The sequence below is a fragment of the Chelonia mydas genome, chromosome 5 (genome assembly GCF_015237465.2).
Source record: "Chelonia mydas isolate rCheMyd1 chromosome 5, rCheMyd1.pri.v2, whole genome shotgun sequence".
Taxonomy (NCBI): domain Eukaryota; kingdom Metazoa; phylum Chordata; order Testudines; family Cheloniidae; genus Chelonia; species Chelonia mydas.
In genome coordinates, this window is record NC_051245.2 from 60,223,188 (window position 1) to 60,237,931 (window position 14,744).

Below are 14,744 nucleotides of genomic sequence, written 5' to 3' on the forward strand. Positions count from 1 at the left end.
GAACCAACCTGATAGCTTTCTTTGACAGAGTAACAAGCCTTGTGGATGGGGGGAAGCAGTAGACGTGGTATATCTTGACTTTAGTAAAGCTTTTGATACAGTCTCGCATGTCCTTCTCATAAATAAACTAGGGAAATGCAACCTAGATGGAGCTACTAGAAGGGGGGTGAAAAACTGGTTGGAAAACCATTCCCAGAGAGTAGTTATCAGTGGTTCATAGTCATGCTGGAAGGGCATAACGAGTGGGGTCCCGCAGGGATCAGTTCTGGGTCTGGCTCTGTTCAATATCTTCATCAATGATTTAGATAATGGCATACACAGTACACTTATGAAGTCTGTGGATGATACCAAGCTGGGAGGGGTTGCAAGTGCTTTGGAGGATAGGATTAAAATTCAAATGATCTGGACAAATTGGAGAAATGGTCAGAAGTAAATAGGATGAAATTCAATAAGAACAAATGCAAAGTACTCCATTTAGGAAGGAACAATCAGTTGCACACATACAAAATGAAAAATGACTGCCTAGGAAGGAGTACTGTGGAAAGGGAAGTGGGGGTCATAGTGGACCACAAGCTAAATATGAGTCAACAGTGTAACATTGTTGCAAAAAAAAGCAAACATCATTCTGGGATGTATTCATAGGCACTGACTCCGTGGGTGATCCAGGCTGGAGCACCCACGGGGAAAAATTAGTGGGAACTCTGCACCCACTGGCAGCCAAACTCCCCTCACCACCTCCTCCTCCCCTGAGCGCACCGCATCCCCGTTTCTCCACCTACCTCCCAGCGCTTCCTGCCCGGCCGCCACCAAACAGCTGTTTGGCAGTGTTAGCACACTCAGGGAGGGAGGGAGGAGTGGGAACACGGCACGCTCAAGGGAGCAGGCGGGGAAGAGGTGGGGCTGGGGCAGGGATTTGGGGAAGGAGTTGGGATGGGGACTTTGGGGAAGGGGTTGGAATGGGGATGGAGCCTCATGGAAGGGGTGGAGTGGGGATGGGCCCAGGGGGAAAAGGGGGGTCAAGCACCCACAGGAAAGAGAGGAAGTCGGCACCCACGGATGTATTAGCAGGAGTGTTGTAAGCAAGACACAAGAAGTAATTCTTCCACTCTACTCCGTGCTGATTAGGCCTCAACTGGAGTATTGTGTCCAGTTCTGGACGCCACACTTCAGGAAAGACGTGGCCAAATTGGAGAGAGTCCAGAGAAGAGCAACAAAAATAACCTAAGAAAACATGACCTATGAGGGAAGATTGAAAAAATTGATTAGTCTGGAAAGAGAAGACTGAGAGGGGACACAACAGTTTTCAAGTATGTAAAAGGTTGTTACAAAGAGGAGAAAGAAAAATTGTTTTTCTTAACCTCTGAGGATAGGACAAGAAGCAATGGGCTTAAATTGCAATACCAGCTTAACATACCCTCTAGAGTGCTGGATTTGGGCTTGCATATATTTGGGATTTTGTAATTTAGTGTCTCTACTCGTCATTGATTTTGTGAAATTAAGAGGTAATATCATTGTTAAATTCTAAGAACTCCAAGAGAGATATGGTGGGTGTGCTAATATATTTTATTGGACCAACTTCTGTTAGTGAAAGAGACAAGCTTTTGAGCTCCACAAAGCTCTCCTTCACTTGTGTCTTTCACCATCAGCAGTTGGTTCAATAAAAGATATCACCAGCCCTTCTTGTCACTCTCATATCCTGGGACCAACAGCCTCAGATGGGTACAACAATAGTGCAAAGAACTCCAAGAACATGTAGTCTAGTAGGAGGCATATTAAAAGAACAGTGCACTATTTAGAATGTAGAATTGTTTTATTTACTCTTATGCAGTGTTAGGCTGTTCCCCTAAAATTTAATTTGTAGTTTAGCCTGTGAGTATAATGCTTATTCTCAGAAGGTATATATTAAAACAGACAGGGATCCTATTTTTAAAAAGGCTGATGAAAAGAACAATAGCTGGAAATTATTTTGTGATTATGTAAATATAATAGTCATCACTTGGGTGTTTTTTTTTTCCAGGTGATTCAACAAAATTGTAGAAGAAAAGGTAAATGGCACATGAAATTAAATGAAACTGTTCTTTATTCATGCAATTTGCTCTACCATTAAATACAATCCTTTGCTTTGTGTTGCTTAAAAAAGAGTAGTCTTTGAAATTAGACCTTTGTAGATAACAATCAATTTATTAAATGCTGTGTCTTAAAATAGCAACATTACCTATCGACATGATAACTATGTGAAAAGTCCTACCTTGCACAGCATGATGTGCCTTCTTTCTTTTAGCAGATGTCCTATAGCTCAGAAACATTTTAAATCCCAGTGGATATGGGAAAGTTGCTAATGTAACCAAGCTTTGGATTTAAGAAGTAGGAAAAACCAATCAATAATTTATCTGGAAAATAACTATTACAACTTTTGGAGTCAATTATATACAATGTAATCATGACATGACAATTTGACTTCTAGGAATCAAGACGTCTAATCACAGTTAGCAATATTTTTTTGTCAGTAGGAATAAATTCTTGTAGCTCATGGATTAAATTAGCGAGCACATTGTGACTAAAGTATTGCTTAAAAGATTTCAACTAGGGAGAGTGGATTAAAAGAGAGGGTAATTTATTTAACAGGGTGGAATGAAAATATAATCAAGTCAATGATAAACTGAAATAACTATACTTAAAGCTTCTGTTGGAAGTGCTGAACGCAATGGAAGGTTAGCTCAAAGAATGATTTTTTTAACAGTGTTTTTGTATTTAGCTTTTTGTTTTTGCCTATTAACATTTTAGGCCATGATTAGGACTACTTATGTGCTAAAAGTTAAGTACATGCCTGCCGGATTGGGGCCCTATTTTAACAAAGGCAAATTTAAGGCATATGTTTCTAAAACATAAACATTAATAAATATTTGCTTCTTGTCCTCAGAGTTACATTTAATTAATCTAGTCATAAAGATGAGCAGGCAAGCCATTAACATTTCTCCCTATATATCAGAATGTGTCTTTCATGTACCTTGGCAGTGATGGTGAAATGATTTTTTTCACTTGTTAAAACAGTCTTCAATGCAGATGAATAAAAAAGAGATGAAATGTTTAAAAATAAATCTGTTATATACCTTGGTTGAAGATTATGGCCTGGGTCATCACACGCCAAATTCAAAGTGACCTTAAAGCTGGCACAGTTGGTCATGGGAACATAACCTGAGTGTGGGATAAACACTAATGGTATAGAGATGGTGTGAGAGCTCCTGCATCGCACCTATGGCTAATACGGAGGTTGTGGTTGGGAAATAGAGAGATGGCCAAGATTTCCCTACATCTTGCTGATCCCCAGTTGCTATATTGGCCCATTGGGGAGATTTACTGTCAGCATAAATTACATTGGCCTTCACACTACTTTCAATTTACATTGAAGGAGCTGTCTGGCACACAGCTGGCCCAGCACTGGGAATTGCAGAAGTGGTTTAAAGGTGAGGCTCTGAACTTTATGTTATTTTAGCTTTTAACTAGGGGATTTCTGGTGTATGAGTCTGTGTTGTTATTAAAAGTGAACTGCAAAGCAAAATGTTTTTGTCCTTTCATACGTCTATACGATGTATAAAGACTAGTCAAACTTTGTTTCTGCTTTTCCTTTTTAAATAGTAGAAATGTTAGTTTCTCGCTTCCCACCTTTTGCTGGAGGATCTCAGTAAGATTTTTGGAGATCCTGAACAGTGATGTCTCAAGAAGCTGCAATCTGAGTTGTAGGTGTCCCTCTCCAACGTATATGAAAGTGTAGAGGTGCTAATTCATAGATAGCATAAGACTCAGCGTCCCCTTTCCTCTCAGGCCTTGTCTATGTTGAAAAACTTGCACTGGTATGGTTAAGATCAATTGAAGAAAATGATCATCTTCTTTTCAGTTGTCTTTGGATCTGGCATATGGGGAGTGAAGTGAGGAGCCAATGTTTCCAACATTAAAAATAAGGGGAGAAACTTTAAATAAATAAATAAAAATAAAAAAAATACTAAAATTGGAGGCAATTTTTCTACATCAAAAAGGAGCAGTCAAGAGCCCAGAGCCAAACTTTTACTTTTCAGTTCACCTTTAAAATAAGAATATACATTCTTAATTATTCTCAGTATTCTACATATGATTGAAATATATATAACTAACTTAGAGACTAACCAATTTATTTGAGCATAAGCTTTCATGAGCTACAGCTCACTTCATCGGATGCTTATGCTCAAATGAATTGGTTAGTCTCTAAGGTGCCACAAGTACTCCTTTTCTTTTTGCGAATACAGACTAACACGGCTGTTACTCTGAAACATATAATTAAACTTGTTGACTTTCCATAAAGAGTACTATACAAGTCAGAATCCTATTAGAAGACAATAGTGATGATTATTGCTTAACTTTCTACATGGTGTTCTGAATGAGGAGGAAGGAAGTGGTTATATTTGTTTTATTTCCCAGTTCTGGGAAAACATGACAGTGAGGATGCAGTATAAGATGCTAACTAGAAATAGAAGGACTTTTTTTTTTTTTTAAACTGTGTGAATAGGAAATTATCTGCAATTTTGTGTGTTTAGGGCATCTTTGCTGAGTTACATGTTTTTCTTGACCTTGGCCTTGTTTCATATTATTTGGTATAGAATTTCACTGTTTTAGATTTGTTATTTGTAAAAATATTTTAAAATTATGACTATAAAGGTTATTTAAAAAAATGTATTCCACTTCACTTTTGCATGATTACTAGCATGTCAACCTCGGTATACTTTTCCAGTAGTAGAGTTTATTTGTTAAACTGGTTCCTTGTTAAAATACAATCAGATTTGTTGCATTCTCATTATAATTTTTCCATACATAGAATTTCAGTCTTTTTGCAGTATGTGTCTTATAAACCTATATTATACTGGAGAATCATTTAACCAATTAGAGGAATATATTGTTCCTAACTATAATTTCTTTGAGTCTCCACCCTGTAATTTAATATGTAGCAGACATTTGGGTTTCTTCTCTTTTCCTGCACCATTCTTATTGTCCCACAGGTTTAGATACCGTTCCTTAAATAGGAACATGCTTCAGTGTGTTTTCTTTACAAAATAGCCCTGTTTGCTATTATAGTAATAGTGTTTGTTTATCCCATTTGCTATAAATAGTTGTAGTCACCACTCACTCCTACGCTCTGTCAGAATACCACCACAGTTATAACTTTTGACTCTTAGAACTGTACATCCCACTCTGCGATAAAATAATTGCAAGCTTATAAAAGGCCCTTCCTTGTTTTCCACGTGCATTTTTAAAGATATCTGATTTTGCTGTCCCATATTTTATAATAAAATGTCTCTTTTCTTCAATTGTACGTTTTTTATTTTGTTGAAGGGACGTTTAAATTTAGATTTAGGCTGGAACTGGTGAAAACAGCTTATTTATGTTCATTGGTTTTGGTTTACATTTGCTCTATGAAGCTCATTCATTCATCCACTCCAGTCAAGTCTGACTAGGAATGATTGCCTGCCACATTAGTTTCCAGGCTTTAGATTTGTGCTATACATTTGAAATGAAGACTTGTGAGTTTTGTGGAAAAATCAGGTATCTAATGAGAGCCATTGTATTAGACAGATAAATATATTTTACTGTGTAATTAAAAAATTACAACTATCAACCAAAGAAAAAGAAAAACAAATACAAAATCACCCATTCCTTTAAAAAGAAAATTATGTCTTATGAGGAATAGTAATATCATAATGTACTAAGGGTGAAATTCTGACTCCATTGAAATCAATGGGATTTTGCCATTGACTTTAGCGGTGCCAGGATTTCACCCTAGGACAATGCAGAAAAACATTGGGATCAGGGATGAGGTTATTGTAGTGTGATGACTGAGGGAGGGGGTATAGCAATGTCGAATATGGAATCAGAGTTTGTACAGTGCCTAGCACAATGGATTCTTGGCCCATGACTGGGGCTCCTAGTCTCTACAGTAATAATACATAAATTAATAATGTGATTGAGTAGAGAGACCTGTATCTTATTATGCTTCTGCCACTGACCATGGGCAAGAGACATAACTTCTTTGCACCTCATTTTTGCATCTAAAAATGGAGATGAGACTTAGTTACTCACCTTTGTAAGGTGCTTTGAAATCCTGTAATGAAAGGAGCTGTATAAGTACAAACATAGTATTTATTATGGAATTCACTTATCAGTGAAAATTGTCCATGTAAAGAGCTATAGTACAGAGATGAACTTGAAGAAAACAACAGGCTGGAACTTATGTTATACTATATTACATTAGTAAATTTCAGACTGATCCTGCAAACCTTTTCTTACATGAGTAATACTTATTTATGGGAATAGTCTCATTACTAGAAATCCAGTAGACTTAGAAATCTACTCTTATTTCTACTCTTAGAAATCTACTAGATGTAAAAACTCCTCTCCTTTGACTTTTCCCACCTGGGAGGGTGAGCACTCTCCTTTGACTTTTCCCACCTGGGAGGGTGAGCATGAGGGACTATGCAGCCTTTGGAGAGGGAGCTTATGGCAACATGGCTCCTGAGTGAGCTTTACTATAGGGGGAGGGGCTGGATCTTCAGGAGTGGACCTAGATTTTCATGCGACACTTTAGGCTTCACACAGCTTAAAGTCACTATTGCCTTGTTATGTTTGAAATTAGGGTATGGAGAAGTGGTTCTGAGCCTTAGAGGCACAGCCCTCTAGAGTCTCTCAGCAAGAGCTGATCTACTTAATTATATCACTAGGTCTTTGTAAATGTAGCCAAATTTAAGAAATTATGATAAATGTTTCCTTTATTCCTCAAAAATTCCAAGAAAGAAAAGTGTATGTTGGTTTTCATTAAGAAAAAGTAGCTAATTGTTGGACAGTTTTCTATATATCACTCTAGGCTTATAGTACTGGTCATGGTCACTGCAACAATCAAACAAGAGGGCATCAAAAGTAGCTAATTGGTGGGCAGCCCAAGTGACTAGCTAAGATTGTTAATACAATCAAACAGGGGGTTCTGTCTGTTAGCTCCTCCTTCAGCACTCTGCAACAAATCCTCTGTGGGCCCATTAGACTCCAATGTATCTCTTGGGGATGTGCTGGACCATAATACAGAAAAGGTCTTGTACAGAAATGTCAAGCTTGCAGATTCTCAGTTGGGAGCCACCATTTATGAATTTTACATTTCCAGAGCATCCATAGAATGCATCTCACAGCTATAGTCAGATAAAGTAGTTCCCTATGGAATCTCACTAGCTTCTTTCTAAGTCAATTATTGCCATCTAAACCCTTAATGACTTTGCTCAGGATTTCATTAAGTTGGAAGCAAATCTAATTAGCTCCTTGGTGTTACCAGGAGGGCCCTGTAGCTCTGCCTGGACCAAAGATTTCAGTGACAAGATAAAATTGATGTCTCCACCTTTCAAGGACACCTGCCATTTAGGGGACATAAATGCTGCTAGACTCTGTTCTAAAGGAATCCTCAGCAAACAAAGACATACTCTTAGCGGATTCCTCCTCTCACTTGCTGTAGCTCCTATGGGCACCTGTGGCCTAATTTGTTAATGTAAAGTGCCCTGTGAGGGACAGACCATCAAAACTCAGGTTCCCCTCCCTCCTCCCATTCTTTTCATAAATTAGGACAAGCTGCTCAACCATCCAGTCAGTTCAAGCAGACAGGTAACACATCCCACTTCTTCCTCCAGCTCATTCTTAAGAGGAGGTAGGATGTTCAGAATCAATACAGAATGGCTATTTTTTACATAAGGAAAGGGTTTTCTTTCTGGAAGCATTCCTCTCTATCCCCTATTGCTCCCAGCCCCAGAATAATTCCTCAGCAATAAAGGATTCCTTCCTAGATATCATTCAACATCTCCTAAAAATAGTGCTTTAGAGAGAACCTTGAGAGAGCAGGAATTGTTTTGGTGTTTATTCCAGTTCTCTGAGACCTGAAATGGTTGAATTAGTGAGTATACAATCAGAATGTAAATATGGTAAAGGGACTCAGCTCTGTATGGGTATATATGATGTAGGGTGTGTTCAGGGTGAATGCACTGTAATTTTTCAATAGAGAGGAGGTAGCCTGAGAAAGTGAGAGGAAGTGGCCCCTCCCCTCAGAGTAGGGGAAGTGACAGAGGAGAAGATGGGGGTGGAGGGACAGAGGCAGGCAGAAGGGAGCCTAAGAGAGAGAGATGGAGAGAAACAGAGAGTCTGGCAGTAAACTGAGAGAGGCAGGGGAGAGAGAGAGGGCAGCTAGAGGGATGGAAGAAACCAGCCTGGAGAGAACCTGAGAGTAAGTGAAGAAACTGAGGTAGAGCAGCACAGAAAGACATGCAGAAGAGAGTCCCTTTAGTTTAAGGTTGGCTGGTCAGGTCAGTACATATTTGATAGTTTGTTCCTGAGCATCCATTCCCGTTTGTTCCTGATCATTGGTTCTGGTCATCTCCTATCATTGGTCCCGGAGATCAGGAATAGGAGAACCAAAGGTCCATCAGACCTCATGGGGCTGATCTAATGTGCACTCCTGCAAGTAAGCATTACTGGAGTTGAGTCCATCGCTTCAGGAAGGCACAAGAGGTGCTTGAGGCTCAAAGACAGAGTTGGGTATTAGAGAGAACCCAGTGAGATATTTGGGAAAAGGGGAACCTTGAATTAAACTAAAAATAACAACATATTATATAATAGTCTGTGCATACAGTGATAGATATAGCTATATTTCTTTATTTAGGGGGTTATATTTAGTTATTGCTGGTGCTGCAGTGGTACACTTAGTAGTAAGTTACAGTGGGTGTATATAACATATATTTTCAAATCATTTTAATTATATATATGCTTCATCTCTTTAATGTTATTGTAGGTAGATGGAATCCAGTTACATTTGTTCCGGTTTAAATAAAATCCCTGTTATGTTATTTTTTTGACAATCAGTTATATTGTCTTGTCTACTATTAAATAACCTTTTATCACGGTGTAACACTCCAGCTCTCACCTGCTGAATAAATTATATCACCATTACTAAATCTTGGTTGGTGGTTTTGGGATGCGGTGATCCTTGGATGCATTTCAGATTATAACACAATAACCCTACTCTGAGAAGTCTGTTTACAAGAATTTGGAATTGGACTCTCAAATCCACTGCAGACCAATGTTCCCTCTAATTTTTGACAGGCCGTGTGCACAAAAAATTTCTTCTGTGCAAATTTTTGACAGGCTGTGTGTGCAAAAAATTGCTTCTGTGCAAATTTTTGACAGGCTGTGTGTGCAAAAAATTGCTTCTGTGCAAATTTTTGTGGATGCGGTGTTTCGCCATGTGCACGGGGTTTAGGATCTGTGTGCACGCACACATGCGCACAGCTTATAGGGAACAGTGCTGCAGACCTTGACTTCACTACAACAGTTCAGCATTACCACAACCATTGCAAGCCCCTGGCATGCTGGTAACATACCTTACACCATCATACATTTTTGTAACAGTGCACAAATGATGTTTATACTACTTTTGCATTTTTTCTGAGCAAATTTCACCACCAGCTTATGCTACACCATTATAGCACTAGCAATAAATGCAAATATTGCAGCTGTAAAGGTTCCATTAATTTTACCAATGGAGTCCTACAACACTCCTGCAAACTCTTCAGGAATATTTCTGTTAGCTCAGTGTACTGTCTCCATCATTTGTCAACCTACTCACTCAGGCAGGCTCCGAAGCACCTGAGGCAGTACTTGGCTGGTCTCAGTTTTGCTTGCTACCCTTCATTCCCTTTGTGGTGGGTTATGTACCCATCCCAATCAGGAGAAGGGTAACAAGCTCAATCCCTACCAAATAGACACACCTGCAGAGCCTGCTCCAGACAGAGGAAACAAGCTTAAAAAGGAGAGCTGCCCAAAGGAAGAGTGGGCAACCAGGAAAAGGTGCTGTATCTTGTAAGAAACTGACTCTTGTTACAAAATAGCTGAGAGGGAAATGCTGATAAGCTTCTGCTGCTTACAAAGACTTGCTAAAACCCCAAAAGACATCTGAAAAGGGGAAAGGTTTCTGAAGCTGCCTGAGTGTGAGCCCTGACAAAGGCCCTGCCTATCACACCCCTACTTTTTACCTCCCAGTTTAGGGCAAGCCCTACTTCCAAATGGCTAGAGCAGCAAAGATAACACGTAACACAGTTTTATTAGTAACTTTTATAACATGAAAACCTGAAGACGAACTCTGAGTAAGCTTGAAAGCTTGTCTCTCTTTCACCAACAGAGACTGGCCAATAAAAAATATTATTTCAAACACCTTGTCTCTCTAGTCTTCTGGGACCAGCACAGCTAGAACTGCACTGCAACTCATAGACCTTCTGTGGCGGGAGATATGGGATAGATGCCACAATCCATAATAGGTCTGTGACAGGACAGCCATGTGAGTAAATATCCAATTTATAATTTTGTATTCAACTTTAGAGGCTTTATGTCATTTCTATATGATTATCTTGGTGTTTTTTGAACAACTGATGAAGCACTAGTGTTTTTTGAACAACTGATGAAGCACTAGTGTTTTTTGAACAACTCAAAAAAGTTTGCTTACTTCATGCATTCAGATTTGGATTTCCAAAGATTTTGGAAGTGTCTGAGGAGGACAAGGCCATTTTGAAAATGTCATTATTGGATCATTAGGACTGATGGCAGGACAGGAGTGGGATGGTCAATGAGGATGTTGTTTACAGTCCGTTCTTGTTTGGAGGTGAGATGAAGGATGAGGCAGACCCAAACTGGTTTTGATGAAGGAGATAGCAGATGAACTTGTAGAGTTACTGCTAGGAGGGCCAAGGGCATTGTTGCAGCTGCAGTGACAGTGTTTTCAGTCTATAGCAAAGACGCACTGCAATGGTACAATAACCTAATGCAGCTGTGATGAGAGTAGCTCCAAGCAAGTGCATTTGCTAGACATAGTAAATGTATGAATATATGTTTTGAAATTACATATGCAGAGACATTCCTCAACCACTCCTGAGCCAAGTCATTATAGGTGGTTCATTTCTGGTAGACATTGTGGCAGAAGTGAATCTTGAAGGAAGAGAGGATAGTCATAGCAGATGGAACACTGGTACGATGTCCCATGCACCATTGCAAAAACTTTTGCATGTGGTCACAAAGGCCCAGATCTAATGGTGTATTAGGGCATGTTAGGGCCAGGACTAAGAAACAGCCAGTATGTGCCCATAGGCCATACCAGCACCACGCTCAAGCTACGGTCTTGTTCCCTAGAGTCTCAGATTTCATTTTATAGAAGAAATAAGTGTTTAGCTCATATGGTTGCAAAGAAAACGTCAACAATGTGAATCACATGTAACTGCAGAGACATCTGTGTGAGGACTGATCTACGCTGGGAACTTACATAGGCATAGCTATGTCTCTCAGACCTTGTCTACAGTTAGGATATGTCTATACTAGAGAGCTTACAGTGTCATAGCTGTACTAATGCAGCTGTGCTGCTGTAAGATCTCACAAGTAGCCGCTCTATGCTGATGGGAGAGAGCTCTCCTGTCAAGATAATTAAACCACTCCCAATGAGTGGCCCCAGCCATCCCCAATGTCAAGCTCTCCCGCCGACATAGCATAACTTGTTTGAGGGGTGCTTTTTCACACCCCTGAGTGACATAAGTTTTGCTGACATAAGTGGTAATGTAGACATGGCTGTAGAATGCTACAGCAGTGCCGCTGTAGCACTTCATTGAAGACACTACCAACACTGATGGGAGGGCTTTTCCCGTTGGCATAGGTAATCCACCTCCTGAGAGGTGATAGCTAGGAATTTTCCCATTGACATAGTGCTGTCTATGCTGGGGGTTATGTCAGTTTAATTGTGTAGTGCATTTTTCACACCCCTGAGTGACACAGTTATACTGACCTAATTTCCTAGTGTAGACCAGGCCTCAGGGGTATGAAAAATCCAGATCCCTGAGAGACGTACTATTCCATCCTAACCCCCAGTGTAGACAGTGCTAGTATGATGGAAGACTTCTTCCATTGACTTAGAGCTTGTCTGCACTACCACACAAGGTTGATCTAAGATACGCAACTTCAGCTATGTGAATAACGTACTTAGATCTACTTATCGCGGTGTCTTCCCTGCAGTAAGTCAACAGCTGATGCTCTCCTGTCAACTCTGCTTATGCTTCTCATTCCGGTGGAGTACTGGAGTCGACAGGAGAGCGCTCAGCGGTTGATTTATCACATCTATACTCTGAAGTTAGGAGAATAAGATATAAACTTGTATTACTGATGTAAACATGTTAAGTGGAAGCCATTAAGGGTGCTTCAGAATCAATGAACTGTGAATGGGTTTGTTTACCTGCAAGCCTTCCTGTAGACGTGTCTTCCAGCTACTAGGTAATGAAGAAGGAGGTCTTACAGTGACATGTGATCATGTCACCTGAACTGGAATCCATCTTAAACCTGCTGGTTTTCCATTTAGAAGGAGGGGTGGGGATCCAGAGAGACAAAAGATTCCTGCCTTGTGCCAAAGCTATAAAAGGGGCTGGAACAAAACAAAGGGGGGGGGGAGCAGTCATGAGAAATCCCCTAGTTACCACCTGAGCTGGAACTAACAAGGACTGTACTGGTGAAAGGATTGGGCCCAGACTAGGAAGGAGTCTAGTCTGTGAAAGAAGCTTATTGGAACATCTCAGAGTAAGACTTTACCCGTGAACAGATTCTTAATGTATTAGGCTTAGACTTGCGTGTTTTTGCTTTATTTTGCTTGGTAACTTACTTTGTTCTGTCTGTTATTATTTGAAACCACTTAAATCCTACTTTTTATACTTAATAAAATCAGTTTTGTTTATTAATTAACCCAGCGTAACTGATTAATACCTGGGGGAGCAAACCGCTGTGCATATCTCTCTATCAGTGTTACAGAGGGCGGACAATTTATGAGTTTACCCTGTATAAGCTTTATACACAGTAAAACAGATTTATTTGGGATTTGGATCCCATTGGGAGCTGGGTGTCTGGGTGCTGGAGACAGGAGAGGTTGGAGAGTGGCGTTTACTGTGGGGTAAACTAGGCAAGGTCAATCACAGTCAGGTATATAGTGTTGATCTCGCCTTGCCACTTTATGGTAACAATTACAATGTCTTGTCTGCATTAGGATTTTACAGCATGGTGGCTAATGTACATTAGTTATCCCACTGTAAAAAAACCCTATTTTTTGTTTTTACAGTGAAGACAAGGTCTGTGAGCCTGTCTGTTTGTACCAGCATATTATATACTGGCAAAGTGCTCCTAATGTGGATGCATCTTTTACCCGCAAAAGTGTGCTTTCGTCAATATAGCTTATTCCACCCACTCCAAGCAAAACAAGCAATCCAGGTAAAAGTACAATTTGGCCTGTTTAACTACGTCTACACTAGGGGCTTTCACGAGCACAGCTATATTGGTCACAAATCACACCTTTTCACACCTCAGACTGATGTAGCTATGATGACAGAAGTCCGTAGTATAGTCACCGTCATACCAGGATAGCTGTAACTACATTAGGGCTTGTACCATTACAGCTATAGTTACACACCTGTAATTTACAAGTGACTTTGTAGGCCATTAATCTGTAAAATATGGACTAGTCCTATCTGAACTACAAACCCAGTCTTGACAATCCTCAATCGTGTGAAAAATTCTGAAGGGAATAGTTTTCCACTGAATTTGTGAGTAAGAGTTTGCATCACTAGGTCCTGTATTAGTAAATGACTTTCCAAAAAGGCCATTATTGTATTTAAAAACGTGTATGGAGAAAATGTATAACAAGGATTTTTAAGCCTAAAAGTGATTTAGGGGGAATTTTTAGTGGGTTATACCAAAGTTCGTTGTGCAGCATCAGAGTGATTTTTCAGGGCTAACTCCAGCATAGCAGAGTGAACTTACTCTTTAGCATTATTTGTTCATGAGAGCTCTTCAAAATTAAAGAAAAAATTAAAAGAAAAATTATATAAACTAAACGTGTTAAAATAACATTACTGGATTAATTTAAATCAGCAGAAGCCAGGAAATTAGAAGTTAAGATTAACTCATTTTGTTTTGCCTAGAGATTGCAGTTGTCTCTAAGCAATGGGCAGTTTTACATACCACATGCTGCAGTAACTAGACACAAGGCTAAAGATGGAATTTCAGATTCAGGTTTGAATTTTTTGACTTCTGGGCTTGTCAGCACTTAATGTAAGACTTTTGTAAATATTTCCGTTGTGCTAGTCACTTTGAAGATTTTGATTGATTTATCTCTCATAAGTGTGATTTAATTTCCTTAGGAAGGTACATAAAATAGTAATTGACACAGCTTCCTTGCTATGCCAATGTTTTTATTGGCTTTTTAAAGGCTAGTATTGCTTTCAGCATACAATACTTTTGAAGCATACTGTGATTTATTCCAGCTGTTTATGATATATTGGATCACAGTATATGTAGCTGCTTCTACAGCTAAATGAACACTTCAAAAGTATTCTTTCAGTTTGCCTCAGCGTATACACAAGAGATAAATAGCTGCTGTATTGTAGGCTGATGAATGATTAGACGTAGCACATTTTATTGCAACTAATCATCTCTGAATATAACCTGAAGTAAATTATTTCTATTTGTATATCTTTAAAAATAGTATTTGGCGAGTCTGAGGGAAATTTTTATCTCAGTGAATTTTTTTTATTTTTGTGGCAGGGACCTTTAAATATTTAAAAGCCAACTTTGGACTAGACCAGGGGTGGGCAAACTTTTTGGCCTGCGGGCCACATCTG

At 39.4% G+C, this 14,744-nt stretch overlaps 1 long non-coding RNA gene across 1 annotated transcript in view; it reads right to left on the reverse strand.

The window, feature by feature from the left end:
• Positions 1-2,064: 2,064 nt before the first annotated feature.
• The window catches only part of LOC122466000, a 58,742-nt gene continuing 46,062 nt past the window's right edge, over positions 2,065-14,744 (reverse strand). The window contains exon 2 of the long non-coding RNA XR_006291181.1: positions 2,065-4,078. This is a non-coding gene — a long non-coding RNA (uncharacterized LOC122466000). The remainder of the gene's footprint in view (positions 4,079-14,744) is intronic.